At 43.6% G+C, this 16,753-nt stretch overlaps 1 protein-coding gene across 2 annotated transcripts in view; it reads left to right on the forward strand.

The window, feature by feature from the left end:
• The window catches only part of TTC28 (tetratricopeptide repeat domain 28), a 780,748-nt gene that overhangs the window by 636,236 nt on the left and 127,759 nt on the right, over nucleotides 1-16,753 (forward strand). The gene's annotated exons all lie outside the window — the stretch shown is intronic.

The raw sequence follows: 16,753 nt of genomic DNA on the forward strand, positions 1-16,753 counted from the left end.
AGGAAATTGAGCTCCCAAATATCAAGAACAGAGCAGGGAACTGCTTTTTGCTAAAGTTATAAGCTTAGGAAAACAGCCTGCATTTTATCATAGTGGCTGACTATTTTACACATAGGAAATAATTTCCGCAAATGTCCTGCTTCTGGGGAAAATTGAGAGAAGAAGGTACCTTGGAGCATGAGCAGATTTCCCAGGCATCTCAATCCTTCATCCAGTGGTTAACAAATGTCGAGAATATCCGTTTTTCAGAGAATCTGTTGTGTTAGTGGGTGTCAAGTCCTCAGAACATCTGCTTATCTCCTGAATGATATTGTTTGTGATCATGAAAATCCTGAGGCCTTGCTATGATTTCTCTAGAGATGCTGAACTCAGACTCCTGAGTGTTTGATGGTCCCCGCCAGCAGCTGGCCTAATCTTTGGGGTGCTTATGAAGTCGGGGTGGGAGAGTTCTTAGGTGAAGATAATCATTAAATCACGTGATGCCGAGATTGAAAGGGGCTGGAGTGGTTGTCTTGTCCCGCCCCTCATTGAACAGAAGCCAGCACGGACATGGGACTTGCTGACATCCACATTAGTGGCAGAGCCGGGATCAAAAACATCTCACCCAGACTCCCAGGCCAGTGCTCATTCTGTTTTTAATTATCAAAATTAATATCATATTTTGAGAAAATAGCCAACTCATACAAGGATGTCATCCCTAGCTTCTGTTTTTAGGAAGTGTTAACAGGCGTCAGCCACACGCACACATTGCTGTCTTATTTCTGTGATGACTGCTGTGCGTCCTGGAGCATCCCCATCCTTAACTCTAGGTGGTGGTATGGCAGTTACAGGAACTTGATGGTGTGTCAACCCAGGCACTTGTAAGTAAGTCTTCCCACTGTGATTTAAAGCATAGATGATCATAAAATAGGGGCAGGCAAAGGTGCTTCAAGAGACAGGCACTCAGGCCACTGTGATTAGACTGTAACCTTAGTGAGGGTATTGCATATGCCAAGCAGGAGGTAGAGGGGAATGGTTGGCCAGCAGAAGCACAAAAAGGCAAGGCAGACTTTGGTAGTACCATCTTTGACACTGTCAGAGGAAGAGAGAATCTTGGCGAAGCATCTTGACATTCCACTGGCAAGGCTGTTCCTGCGGTGGACATGAGGTCAGCATATTCTCTTATCCTCCCCGCCTTCCCTGCCTCCCACAAGTATTTGAGTGTCTACTATGTACAAGGCACTCTGCTAGAGATTGGGGTTGAAGTAATGAACAAGACTAACATACTCCATGTTCTCACGGACCTGACAGATAGCCAACAGAGTCTACACATTCTTTTAATTAAAACTGCAATAGGTGCTCAAACAAAAATTCAGGGTGTATTGAGAATGTATAAGCGGAGTGGGGAGGAGGGAGACCCACACTGAGAGTTGAGAAGGCTTCCGTGAGGAGGGGATATTTGAGCTGAGCTCTGAAGCATGACGAGAAATAAACTAGATGAAGGGCACCCTAGGCAGTATTCATATAGCCTTAAGCAACCCTGATTGGACAACCTCTTAGATTGTCCTCCTGCCTTCCCTTGTTAAGGCCCCAAGCTTCTTGGTCAGCCTTTCCGGTTATCATTTGGTTTCACACGTCAATCTACTTGCAGGTAGAAAATGTATGTAATTGGCATTACAGTTTGCATAACTCTTTGTAAGCTTGGGCAATGCAAGTTGGCTCTAGAGAGACAAAGCCTCTTAGGGCATGCTGAAAACTTCAGGTTTTCAAGTGTGTAAGGCCACAGTCCAGAGCTGGAACTGAGACGAAATCCTAAAGGCAACCAGTGTGAGGCACCTGCCACTTGAAACCTCTGCATGTGCAAAGGTGGTGTCCCTGTGCGCCATCTCCCTTACAGCAACACCCAAGTCATCTCAGTCCAAACCAACCATGGATAGGGTTCAGCCTGTATGTCTAGATTAAAACTCACCATAAAGAGGAAGGAGATTTCCGTTTGACTCACTCTTCCCTGCCCCCCTCCTCACTGGGCTCAGTGGTTTAACTCCAAACACTTGCACGCACCTAAGCAGTTCTTTTATGTCCTACTGGAGGCTGAGTAATTCTGCTCCCAGATGCCTTTTGAATTGAAAAACGGTGCTTGGGTTATAGTTCATCTCTTCATCAGTGGAGAGAGAGAGATGGACTGTCACTTGCTTGTGTTCCCCAGGTTAATCTTTCTGCTCTGTCCTGGACAAGTCCTTGGGGATTTCTAGGATGCTGTGTGGTCAGGTACTCAACATCATGTGGTTGGGATGCCTTCAGTAGCTTCGATTCCCAGCTCAGATCACCAGTAATAAGGTTATTGCTGTTGCTTTGGATAAGACTTGTTAGAAATGTGTTCTTTTTTTGTGTGTGTGTGAGCTTAAACCCACGTTCTTGATTATGATATTAAAATCAAACACTTTAGTGGCATGCTTTTAATTTACTGGACTGCAATTTTTATGAGACTCTGATTTCTCTCCTAATGGCTTCATGAAAACACTGAGAATTTTCAATGGCAGATATTTTTCATCCATAAAATTAGCAAAATTTTTAATGCCATAAAGTTCAGTGATGGTAAGGATACAGCGAAGGAGCAATATCACATACCAAAAATATAAATTGAATAAAAGCCAAAAAATGAAACCCATTGTCCTTGAGTCAATTCTGACTCATAACGACATTATAGAAACCCAATAGGACAGAGTAGAACTGCCCCATAGGGTTTCCATGGCTGTAATCTTCACGGAAGCAGCCTTCCACATCTTTTCTCCCATGGAGTGCCCGTTAGGTTCAAACCACTGACCCTTTGGTTAGCATCTGAGTGCTTTAACCACTGTGCCACTAGAGCGCCTTATAAATTGGTTTGGATTTTCTGAAAATAATGTGCCAGTGGTATCAAAAGCCTTTAAAACATTCATGCCCTTTGAGCCGAAAATTCTCATTTTAGAAAACGGAATATTTATACATAGAGATATTTATCATAGGTCTATTTATTATAGAAAAAAATGGAAAACAACCTAAATGTTCAATGCTAATTGAATAGCACATATTATTTTATATCTATCCAGTATACTATTAGGTTGCAATTAAAATTATGTCTACACTCAACATTGTGAAAATATCAATTCTAGTGAAAGCAATCTACAAGTACAATGCAATTACAATCCGTATACCAACAGCATTCTTTAACAAGATGGAAAAACTAATCATTTACTTTATATGGAAAAGAAAGAGGCTCCAGATAAGTAAAGCACTACTGAAGAAAAAGAGTAAGGTAGGAGAACTCCCACTACCTGACCTCAGAGCCTATGATACAGTTGTGGTGGTCAAAACAACCTGATACTGGTACGACAGACATATTGACCAATGGGACAGAATCTAGAACCCAGATGGAAATCCATCCATTTACATTCACCTGATCTTCGACAAAGGTCCAAAGTCCCTTAAATGGGGAAAACACAGTCTTTTTAACAAAAAGTGCTGGCAAAACTGGATGTCCATCTGTAAAAAAATGAAACAGGACCCATACCTCACATGATACACAGAAACTAATTCAAAGTGGATCAAAGACCTAAGTATAAAACCAATAACTATGACGATCATAGAATTAAAAATAGGGTCAATTCTAGAGGCCCTAATATATGGCATAAATAGGATATGAACCATGGCTAACAATACACAAATACCAGAAGATAAGCTTGATAACTAGGATCTTCTAAAAATTAAACGCTTTTGCTCTTCAAAAGACTCCATCAAAAGAGTAAAAAGAGATTCTACAGACTGGGGAAAAATTTTAACTATGACAAATCAGACAAAGGTCTAGTCACTAAAATCAACACCTCTACAGCAAAAAAGACAAATAATCCAATTAAAAAGTGGGCAAAGGATATGAACAGACTCTTCACTGATGAAGACATTCAGGTGGCCAATAGACACATGAGGAAATGCTTGTGATCACTAGCCATTCAAACCAAAAACCAAACCCACTGCCATCAAGTCAATTCCGACTTATAGTAGAACTGCCCTATAGAGTTTCCAAGGAGCGCCTGGCGGATTTGAACTGCTGACCTCTTGGTTAGCAGCTGTAGCGCTTAACCACTAAGGAAATGCAAATCAAAACTACAATGAGATACCATCTTACCCCAACATTACTGGCTCGAATGAAAAAAAACAGAAAACAACAAACATTGGAGAGGCTGTGGGTAGATTGGAACTCTTATGCACTGCTGGTGGCAATGTAAAATGATATGACCATTTTGGAAAACAATATGGTGCTTCCTTAAAAAAGCTAGAAATAGAAATACCATATGATTCAGCGATCCCACTCCTAGAAATATATCTTAGAGAAATAAGAGCCATCACACAAATAGATATATGCACACCCATGTTCATTGCACCAATATTCACAATAGCAAAAAGATGGAAACAACCTAAGTGCCCATCAATGGATGAATGGATAAGCAAACTATGATACAGGTGTACAATGGAATACTACGCACAATAAAGAACAATGATGAATCTGTGAAACCTCACAAAACACGGGTGAATCTGGAGGGCATTACACTGAGTGAAATAAGTCAATCACAAAAGGACAAATACTGTATGAGACCACTATTATAAAAACTTACGAAAAGGTTTACACACAGAAACAATCTTTGATAGCTACTAGGGAAGGGAGGGTCAGGGAAGGAAAAACACTAACTAGACAATAGGTAAGTGGTAACTTTGGTCACAGGTAAGACAGTACACAATACTGGGGGAGTCAGCACAACTTGACTAAGACAAGGTCATGGAAGCTTCATAGACACATCCAAACTCCCTGAGGGATCAAGTTACTGGGCTGAGGGCTGGAGACCATTTTCTACATCCTACTTTGGTGATTAATGTCTGGAATCTTAAAAGCTTGTGAGAGGCCATCTAAGATGCCCCACTGGTCTCACCCCATCTGGAGCAGGGGAGAATGAAGAGAACCAAAGACACGAGGGAAATGTTAGTCCAAAGGACTAATGGACCACAACTATCACATCTGCCACCAGACTGAGTCCAGCACAACTAGATGGTTCCCAGCTACTACTACCGACTGCCTTGGCTGTGATCACAATAGAGGGTCCTGGACAGAGCTGGAGAGAAAGTAGAACAAAATTCTAACTCACAAAAAAGACCAGACTTACTGGTCTGACAGAGACTGGAGAAACCCTGAGAGTATGGCCCCTGGATACTCTTTTAACTCCTGAAGTCACTCCTGAGGTGACTTCAGCCAAAGATTAGACAGGGCCATAAAACGAGACTAAAGGGGCACGCCAGCCCAAGGGCAAGGATGAGAAGGCAGGAGGGGACAGGAAAGCTGGTGATGGGGAACCCAAGGTCAAGAAGGGGGGAGTGTTGACATGCTGTAGGCCTGGCAACCAATGTCACAAAACAGTATGTGTATTAATTGTTTAGTGAGAAACTAATTTGCTCTGTAAAACTTCATCTAAAATATAATCAATCAATAAAATTATGTGTACAGAGGATTTTTAATCACATAACCAAATGTGTGACAAAATATTAAGTGAAAAAATAGGATATGGAATTATTGTATGAAGTATAATTTTGTAATTTATGCAAATTATCTGTGTGAAAAGTAAGAAAAAATCTTGGAAGGAAATAGGCCATAGTGTTGATGGTAATTATAGGTGGATGGATGGTGGAATTATTGATGCTTCTTATTTTATTCTTTATACTTTTCCTTATTTTTCAGTTTTTTCACAATGAGCCTATATTGCTTTTTTAATCAGAAATAAGTAACTACAAACAAACAGCTCTGTCACTCGAAAGGAAAAAAAAAAATCTCTTTCTGTAATTTCATCTTGTGGAGAATAAAATCCAAATTTCGGAGCCTGGCATCACCATCTGCTCCAGGAAGGCATTTGTGTTTATTTGACATTCTTGTCTCCCGGGGAACACCAAGAGGCTCCAGCTGCGGTGCCTTCCTCTCCACTCTCTAAGCATACCCTGTGAACTTCTCCCCCTCCGAGCTTAAATGGATCTGGGGAGTCTGAGCTCTGGATCTGTGTGTGCAGCCGGCCATTAAACGTGTCTGCCCGAGCATCTTCTAGGCATCTGTAGTCTACAATATCTAAAGCCCAACTCTTGAGTTTCCTCATTTCTGCCCAAATCCTCACCCTGGTATATGGCACCATCATATAACTAATTGGTTCCACCAAAGACTGAAGAATCACCCTTTATCCTTTCTTTCCCTCAGTCCTAAGTAAATGCAGATTCTCCCAATAAAATCCGTTTTGAATCCATCCACTTTTGTCTCCTCTGCTATGAGTGCAGTGTAGGTCACTCACTATTGCCTGTATCTGAACCATTGCTATGCCTCCTCTCTGACCTCCCTGCTCCTACTTGTCCTCTTATGGCCTTCCAGTCCCCATCAGCCAGAGGGGTCTCTCCAAGATGTGCGTTCCCCTGGTGGCAGAGTGGTTAAGAGCTCGGCTGCTAACCAAAAGGTCGGCAGTTCAAATTCACCAGCCTCTCCTTGGAAACCCTGTGGGGCAGCTCTGCTCTGTCCCATAGAGTCGCTAGGAGTCAGAATCAACTCAACAGGCAATGCTTTGGTTTTATTTTTTAACCCAGGCCTGGCACCTAGTGAGACATCCATGAATTTGAACTATGGTCACCAGAAAGTACCATGTGAGCAGTGTCCTGTTTCCTGCAGGGCTGGTTACTGACTCTCTTTCTCTACCCACCCAAACCCAGTGCCATCGAGTTGATTCCAACTCATAGCGACCCTATAGGACAGAGTGGAACTGTCCCATAGAGTTTCCAAGGAGCGCCTGGCAGATTCAAACTGCCGACCCTTTGGTTAGCAGCCATAACACTTAACCACTACACCACCAGGGTTTCCTCTCTTTCTCTAGTGGATGTAAAATACACTCTGCCCATAGAAATTGAGTCTCCGGGCCTTGGGGGAAGCCATCATTCAATTATCCATCGCCTGGCTGTGGTGTCCTTGTTATTCTGCAGACTGTTTTTGCTCCCCTTAATGGCATCTTGCTGCAGAAGGGAAGTAAAATGCTACAAAGGAGTTTCTGAAAATGGATTTAAAAAATAAAAGAATTGCTTTTATTAAGCGTTTAATAAGAACTTCCCATCCCTTCCTCCCACATCAGAAGAGGCGTAGGTTGAAACCACCACATAGAACATGAACCTCCCTTAAGGGTGATGTTATGAATTTCAAAACACATCTTCAGCTTTTAACTCTGCTATTTAGCCAGAGTCCTGCAGTAGGTGGGTTGCTCTCTGGCATCCGGGAGTGTGCAGTGGCACTTCGCGGGTGCTGGGCTGACTGATGGAACACTGGCAGGCAGTGTCCACCAGTCAGTCAGGTCCAGACAGAGTCTCCCAAAGGGTTTTAAGTAAACTGCAATCGTAGACCACCCTCATAGTGGGAGAAACGCTCCTTCATGTAAATGAACATTAAACCTTGATCAACTAGAGCTGTTAGGTCTTTTTTTCCACTTTTTCTTGGTGTTTTCCTGTATTTCTGAATTTTCTACAGGGAAAGTTATTTTCTAATCAAGTATGTTTTATTTTAAAACACTGATTACACTAATTTATAAATGCTGATGACTCCATTTGGTTCTAGGCTGACTGTAAGTGGCAAGTGTTAATTATTAAATATTAGCAACACAAATGTCAGAGGAGGTATGGATCCACAGGCCATCTTATATGTGGCTGATGGGGCAGTCAATTAGTATAACCACATCAAAAGGCAGTTTGCCATTACCCCCTGAAGCTGAACATTCACGTACCCTTAGATCCAGGTATACACCTTAGGTATAATATCTAAGAGATTTCTTGCCCATGAACAAGAATGTTCAGAGTGGCATTGTAAACAATAACAAAAACTTAGAAACAACCCCATGCCATCAATGAGAGAGTGAATGGATAAATCGTATATTCACAAAATGGAATATTATGCAGCAGTCAAAACAGATAATCCGTAGTGAACCCAAAGCAAGTCTTAGAAATATAATGAAAAAAGTAGATCCCAAAATACTATCTGCGGCATGACACTTTTTTTTTTTTAATAATTTTTATTGTGCTTTAAGTGAAAGTTTACAAATCAAGTCAGTCTCTCACACAAAAACCCATATACACCTTGCTACACACTCCCAGTTACTCTCCCCATGAGACATCCTGCTCTCTCCCTCCACTCTCTCTTTTCGTGTCCTTTTTGCCAGCTTCTAACCTCCTCCACCCTCTCATCTCCCCTCCAGGTAGGAGATGCCAACATAGTCTCAAGTGTCCACCTGATCCAAGAAGCTCACTCCTCACTAGCATCCCTCTCCAACCCATTGTCCAGTCCAATCCATGTCTGAACAGTTGGCTTCGGGGATGGTTCCTGTCCTGACCCAACAGAAGGTCTGGGGCCATGACCGCTGGGGTCCTTCCAGTCTCAGTCAGACCATTAAGTCTGGTCTTATGAGAATTTGGGGTCTGCATCCCACTGTTCTCCTGCTCCCTCAGTGGTTCTCTGTTGTGTTTCCTGTCAGGGCAGTCATTGGTTGTAGCCGGGCACCATCTAGTTCTTCTGGTCTCAGGATGATGTAGTCTCTGGTTCACGTGGCCCTTTCTGTCTCTTGGGCTTGTAATCACCTTGTGTCTTTGGTGTTCTTCATTCTCCTTTGATCCAGGTGGGTTGAAACCAATTGATGCATCTTAGATGGCTGCTTGCTAGCGTTTAAGACCCCAGACACCACTCTTCAAGGGGGGATGCAGAATGTTTTGTTGATAGATTTTATTACGGCATGACACTTTTTTTGAAGGGGTGCTGTCAAGTCAACTCCAACTCATAGAGACCCCATGTGACAGAGTAGAACTGCCCCATAGGGTTTTCTAAGCTGTAATCTTAACAGGAGCTAACTGCCAGGTCTTTCTTTCGCAGACTGCTGGGTGGGCTCTAACAGCTGAGTATTTAACCATTGTACCACCAGGGCTCCTTGACATCTTTTTAATAAAGTTAAAAACAACTAAAATAAAAATATGCTCCTAGGAATGGAGATAGATGCAATAAAACATAGAAAGTTCAGCCAGGGAGTGATGGCCATGGGATTCAGATGGTGCTTACCTGGAGCTGGGGAGCCAGGGGATGGGCTTGATGATAGATAACAAATGATTGTTGTTAGCTGCCATCGAGTTGGCTTCCAACTCATGGCGACCCCACGCACAACAAGATCAGACCATTGGGATCCATAAGGTTTCCATTGACTGATTTTCAGAAGTAGATCACCAGGCCTTTCTTCCTAGCCCATCTTAGTCTGCAAGCTCTGCTGAGACATGTTCAGCATCATAGTAACATGCAAGCCTCCACTGACACATCGGTGGTGGACTTGCTTGAGGTGCATTAGCTGGGAATCAAAGCCTGGTCAGCCATTTGGAAGAATTCTACTGCTGATCACCACTGCCCTCTGGTTATATGTACATTATTCTCACTGTCCTGGCTTTTGTTTTGGGTAATGGTTTTGTAAAGGCTTTTTACCCAGTGCCGTCGAGTCGATTCCGACTCATAGCACACAGGCGTACAAATTACTAAATAAATAAGTGAAAGCAGGTGATGCCTGGGCCAGGGATGAAAGGGTGTGACAAAACATGAATTATGATTACCATATCTTTACGCAAATAATGTGCTTCTACTATGTTTGACAACTGTACCTTCCCCCATGAGGTATTTTCGTAAGTGCCACTATGCTAATTTTATTTTACATGTTGCTGTAAAAAAAAATTAGCATAGCATGCTTAGGAAAATACCTCCTGGGGAGAGGGCAGGGTTAGCAGACAAACGTAGAAGGCACGCATTATTCACATAAAAATACGGTGATCCAGTCTCAAAGAGATCTCCACCCGCCCCCCCAAAAATAGAAAAAAAGCAGGGGTTTTTAAGCAAATGAACTGCAAAAGCAAGATTGCAAATAGGACAGAAGTATTGAAGCTATGGATGTAAGTGGTCAGTTGATAGATTGATTCAAACTATTTGTATCTGTTCTTTAAAGCAGACACCCAGTCACCTCTACTGGTTGCTATGTCAGTGCTGTGTTGTCAACCTAGTTCACGTTATAGCAGGTACTCAAAAGTTTAAAACTATCTTCATAGATATTTCCTAATTCTGGCTTTTTTCTAATTGAGTTTGACCTCTCAATTAATTCAAACTTAAAAAAAAAAATCCATTGCCATTGAGTCGATTCCGTGGTGACATAATATGACAGAGTAGAACTGCTCCATAGAGTTGTCTTGGCCATAATCTTTACAGTAGCAGATAGCCAGGCCTTTTCTTCCATGGTACCACTGGATGGGTTCAAAACACCAATCTGTAGATTAGTAGTTGAATGCAAACCATTTGTGCCATCGAAGCACCTTAATCCAAACAGTTGTTGTGTTGTTAGGTGCCATAGAGTTGGTTCCGACTCATAGTGACCGTATGTACAACAGAACAAAACACTCCCAGGTCCTCCACCATCCTCGCAATCATTGCTGTTTGAGCCCATTGTTGCAGCCAATATGTCAATCCATCTCGTTGAGGATTTTCGTCTTTTTCACTGACCCTCTGCATTACCAAGCATGCTGTCCTTCTCCAGGGACTAGTCCCTCCTGATATCGTGTTCAAAGTATGTGAGACAAAGTCTCGTCACCATCCTCACTTCTAAGGAGCATTCTGGCTGTACTTCTTCCAAGACATACCTGTTTGTTCTTCTGGCAGTCTGTGGTATATTCAGTATTGTTCACCAAGACCGTAATTCAAAAACATCAATTCTTAGGTCTTCCTTGTTCATTTCTAGCTTTCACGTGCATATGAGGCAGTTGAAAATACCGTGACTTGGGTCAGGCACACCTTAGTCCTCAAAATGAAGCCTTTGCTTCTTAACACTTCAAAGAGGTCTTTTGCAGCAGTTTTGCCCAATGTAATATGTTGTTTGATTTCTTGACTGCTGCTTCTATGGGCGTGGATTGTGGATCTGAGCAAAATGGAATTCTTGACAACTTTAATCTCTTCTCCATTTATCATGATGTTGCTTACTGGTCCAGTTGTGAGGATTTTTGTTTTCTTTATGTTAAGGTGTCCTCCATACTGAAGGCTGTAGTCTTTGATCTTTGTTAGTAAGCACTTCAAGTCCTCTCTGCTTTCAGCAAGCAAGGTTGTGTCATCTGCATATCACAGGTTGTTAATGACTCTTCCTAATTCAGACTAAAACCAAACCTTTGTTGTTGCTGTCAAGTCGATTCCGACTCATAGTGACCCTATAGGACAGAGTAGAACTGCTTCATAGGGTTTCTAAGGAGTGGCTGGTAGATTTGAACTGCTGACCTTTTGGTTAGCAGCCAAGCTCTTAACCATCGTGCCATCAAGGCTCCTAATCTAAACTAGTAAGGTTTTTTTTGTTTTTTGTTTTAATAATTTTTATTGAGCTTTAAGTGATCGTTTACAAATCAAGTCAGTCTGTCACATATAAGCTTATATACACCTTACTACATACTCCCACTTACTCTCCCCCTAATGAGTCAGCCCTTCCAGTCTCTCCTTTCGTGACAATTTTGCCAGTTTCTAACCCTCTCTACCCTCCCATCTCCCCTCCAGACAGGAGATGCCAACACAGTCTCAAGTGTCCAGCTGATACAAGTAGCTCACTCTTCATCAGCATCTCTCTCCTACCCATTGTCCAGTCCCTTCCATGTCTGATGAGTTGTCTTCGGGAATGGTTCCTGTCCTGGGCCAACAGAAGGTTTGGGGACCGTGACCGCCTGGATTCCTCTAGTCTCAGTCAGACCATTAAGTCTGGTCTTTTTATGAGAATTTGGGGTCTGCATCCCACTGATCTCCTGCTCCCTCGGGGGTTCTCTGTTGTGCTCCCTGTCAGGGCAGTCATCGGTTGTGGCCGGGCACCATCTAGTTCTTCTGGTCTCAGGATGATGTAAGTCTCTGGTTCATGTGGCCCTTTCTGTCTCTTGGGCTCATAGTTATCGTGTGACCTTGGTGTTCTTCATTCTCCTTTGCTCCAGGTGGGTTGAGACCAATTGATGCATCTTAGATGGCCGCTTGTTAGCATTTAAGACCCCAGACGCCACATTTCAAAGTGGGATGCAGAATGTTTTCATAATAGAATTATTTTGCCAATTGACTTAGAAGTCCCCTTAAGCCATAGTCCCCAAACCCCCACCCTTGCTCTGCTGACCTTTGAAGCATCCAAACTAGTAAGGTTTTATTTTACAAGTCAAATATTTTTTTCTCATCTCATATCATTTCCAGAACTCTGTGGAATAAAAGTGGATGCAGTATTTTTTTGGCATTTATTTTTTCCCTTAAAACAAAGAGCTTCGAATTTCATTCTAAATTAGGGTAGTACAATTTTGAAAATATTTTTTGAGGATGTAGTCTGTGCCAGAACTGGTGCTGAGCCTGGAGATATGTGCATGAAAAATAGCTGGGTTTCTTGGCCTCACCTACACTCACAGTGTGAAGCATGCAGCAAATGCAAAAATCATTAATCCATCATGTGAAAAGGGCTGTGATAAGGTCTGGACAAAGAAGGCAGCACCCCTGTCTGCCTCCTTGGGGCAAGGCAGTGGTTCTAGAGGCTCCCAGGGAGGTGACAGTTGAGCTGGGTCCTGAAGGATGAGGGGAGAAAAAGCATTCTAGGCAGAGGGGTTCCTCACATGAGGACATGGAGGAAAGAAAGGACCAAGGGCTTCCAGATGATGCTTGGCAGCTGTGAAAGGTAGACCAGCTGTCCTTTGCTGCAAGAATTGTGGTTTTCTACAAGCTTTGTCAAGATCCAAAGTCAGGATTGCTCTGGCTAAGCCTTCATACATCCTGTCTTGATGTGGCCCTCCACTTCTGACTTGGCTGCATCCCAAGAGGAACCATTTACAAAGTGAATCCTTCAGCTCAGCTGTAGCCGTTTCAGAAAAAGAAAAAAAAAAAAATTATGGAGGATCAGGGACTAGGGCACTGAAGAGACACAGTTGCAGGAATGAGTGGAGCACACTGTAGACTCGGTCTTCTGTCCCTAATTACTGAATCTGGATTCCTTCCAAAAGGCTGAGCCCAAAATGAGTTCAGAAGGCTTTGGTAAGCTTCTTAGTGTAAATCAACAGCTTAGCAAGAAAAGTCGCCATAGTTTGTCTTCATATAAGACCTCCGAGATAGCCTAAGTAGAATCTCCTTTTGTGTTTCTCATGAACTTCTTTCAATAGCAGAATTCTTGAAATAGCTAGGTTAAGGAGCCCTGGTGGCACAATGGTTAAGCACTCAGCTGGTAACCAAAATGTTGGCGGTTTTAACCCACCAATTGTTCCACGGGAGAGGGATATGGCAGCCTGCTTCCGTAAAGATTACCCACCCAGTGCTGTCGAGTTGATTCTGACTCATAGTGACCCTATAGGACAGAGTAGGACTGCCCCGTAGAGTTTCCAAGGAGCGCCTGGCGGATTTGAACTGCTGACTCTATGGTCTTTTCTCCACAAAGATTACTGCCTTGGAAATCCTATGGGGAAGTTCTACTTTGTCCTTCAGGGTCACTATGTGTCAGCATTGACTCAACAGCAACAGGTTTGGTTTTTGTTTTTGAGTTTTCCCATTGTACATGGAAAGGGTAATCTGGCAGACGGCAGAATCAGCCTAAAGAAAAAAAAGCAGACAGCTGCCACAACCACTTCTGTAAGATTTCTTTGAACTAATCGAATTTCAATATCCCTGACTTTACAGATACTGCCCTTTGCCCCGGTGAAATTCCCTCTGCTTTTTCTTTCTGATTGTGTACAGCTTTACTCCACAATCAATATTTAAGATTTAATATACAACTCTTGCTCTAGGAAAATAGCCCCAGTATCGTCACCAAGTCCCTTTCTGAGCTGGCTGAAATAGACATTGTTTTTCATTCTGTTCATGCTTTTGTACCTTGAGCACAGTGGCACAGTGTTAAGGAGGTCCTGCAGGGGTGCCAGTCTTAAAGGAGCACATTTTACTGTGTCAGACCCGCAACGCAACGCACTGACTAGTCAGGTTTCCCTCTGATATGCCAGGTGGCACACCAGAATTTCAGGGGCGTATAACTACAGGCATTATTTCTTGTCCAGGGTCTTTGGTCACTTGGGGTGGATCCGCTTTAGGCTGCTAGTTGGGTTTAGGTCAGCTCCATGTGTCTCATGGTTCTGTGACCAGTGGCTACAGAGAATACTCTTCACATGGCCAAAGTCAGGGTCACAGAAGACCAGGCAAAACCAGGAGGCACATTTAGAGCCTCAGCTCTCATCTGTTCACATTCCATCGGCTAACGTAAGTCACATCTCAAGCCCAACATCAGGAGGTAAGGAATGTATTCCTCCACAGAGAGGGGAACCCAAACCAACCATTGCTACCAAGTCGATTCCAACTCAGTGACCCTATAGGACAGAGTAGAACTGTCCCATAGGATTTCCAAGGCTGTAATCAATCTTTACGGAAGCAGACTGCTACATCTTTCTCCATGAAGTGGCTGGCGGGTCTGAACCACCAATCTTTCAATTAGCAGCAGAGCGCTTAACCACTGCATCACCAGGGCTCTTTCACAGAGAGGGGAAGGGAGAGTGAATGTGTACTGAACAATAATACTACCTCTGCTTCACACCCACCGCCATGGCCACCTGGAGGAGATGAAACTGAGCTTTCCATGCTCTTTGATCATTTTTCTGCTGACCTTTCCCCCCTCAACCCAGCACATGCCCGTGTTGGCTCTGCAAGCGCTCCTCCTGATGGCTTCTGCCTTGTAGCTCCCACTCAGCTGTTTGACCTTCCCTGGAAAACTGACCTTCCCACCAACCCAGATCAAAGTCCCTGCCCAGCGTGTAGCGTGACTTCTAAGCCTGGCCTCTTCCTCCATAGGCTGTTCCCAGGGAATTCACCCAAACTCAGCTCATCCAAAGTCATACCTTTTCCCCAGGCAGCTCCTCAATCGGGTACATCTTTATTCCCGTTTTTAAAACCTATTTGAAAGCCACCATCATTTTTTCCCCTAACTTCTTTAGTTTTGAGGTCTTTGAGTCTTTTATCTTTAAATATCCCTTTTTTGTTTTTTATTGTTGTTTGTTTAATGAACCACTGAAGGCTGTTTATCTTACACATTTGCTCCTGGAATCGCTCTTTCTTCTCTCCTACTGTGGGCCATGTTCTTACAAGCACATGTCCAAGTGACCAGCCAGCCTGTGCTTCCTTCTCTCCTTCCGCTACTAAATGCACCACTGCCGTTCAAGTGCTCCCACCCCCTCGTGTCCCACAGGGAATGCTGGTGGCCAAGGAGTGCCCAGGGAAGAAGTCGGGCACTAGCCTCATTGTTCCGTACAGCCTGCTCTATTTCTTGGTGCCAGCCTCCATACCTGTACATTCCTGGGACTTTGCATTCACTCTGATCTCCCACCAGCAGGGGATCCCCTGGTGTTTGTTCCCCAGGGCCTGGCTTTTTCTAAGCCTTCAGCATACCCTGAAGGCAGGAGTTGCTTACACAGATGGGTAGGAGCCAGAATTGGAGGCAGGTGTTAAGGAGGCTGGACTGGTTGACATGGAGGATACCTGCTGTGGAGCTGAACTACCCACCCACGCTTTTCCCTCTTCTCTACCTCCCAACCAGAATTTAGGAAAGTCTGGGTGTGCAGCATGTAGCACTCTGATGTACACTTGTTGGTTATCTAGAATTGAATAATACAACTGGTCAAACAAGCTCAGTCCCAATGATGAATGTCCCTGAATGCCAGGGCAAGGCCTTGGCAATGACCCCGCATCATCTCCACATTACCAGCTCTTCAGAGTGCCTAGGATGTAAGAGGTACTCAGTGAATGTTTGTTCAATGTGTGGATGAATGAGTGAGCGAAAGAACAGACTGCCGGGAACAAGGAGAGCAAACCACACTCCTGAACACACAGTCAGTATAGCACCATCAGTGTATGATGAGTGTGTCATCAAGGTCCCTGAGTTGTACAGACGGTTTGCGCTCTTCTACTAACCTAAAGGTTGATGGTTCAAACCCACCCAGTGGTGCTGTGAAAGAAAGGCCTGGTGATCTGCTTTCGTAAAAGATACAGCCAAGAAAACCTTATGGAGCAGGTCTGCTGTAACACATGGGGTCACCATGAGTCAGAATCAACTAGATGACAACAGGTCATCGATGTAACAAAGCATGTGACAAGTCATATCATATATTTGATAGCTACTTCCTGTATTTTTCAAGCCTTTCCCTCTCCATTTCTACCCTTGTGAAGTACCGTGAAAGTAGAGTATTCTGGATGCTCAAAGAGGTGTGCTTACCCAGACCAGGTGGTTGATGACAGACCTTGAGCTGATATCCACATTGTAAAACTTGACCTCAAGGCCTGCACAAGAAACTCTTCTGATTGCCGTAACACATCAGACTCGTTAAGGCTTCAGAAGTAATGAGATGTTCTTTCCTGGCTTTTGATAGACTTATGCTAATACAGCGGGAGGTTGCCACTGATCAGCCGAGAGAGGCAGCGTTGATTTAAGGATCTGGTTGATGAAGACGAAGTTATCATTATAAACTTGTCTTTTTCTTCTTGTTAATTAGAGACATCAGAAGATAACACTTCATTTTCTGGCAGTCCTAATAAAAGAGTTCTGCTTTTAGCAAGGACCAAGTATCCCCACCCTGCAGTAGGCAGATAGCTGGCCTGCACTTGTCTGTTCCCTTCCCACGCCCCAGTGCCAGGGCTCCGTGGAGCCTG

This window comes from Loxodonta africana, chromosome 19 (assembly GCF_030014295.1).
Source record: "Loxodonta africana isolate mLoxAfr1 chromosome 19, mLoxAfr1.hap2, whole genome shotgun sequence".
NCBI classification, from domain to species: Eukaryota; Metazoa; Chordata; class Mammalia; order Proboscidea; family Elephantidae; genus Loxodonta; species Loxodonta africana.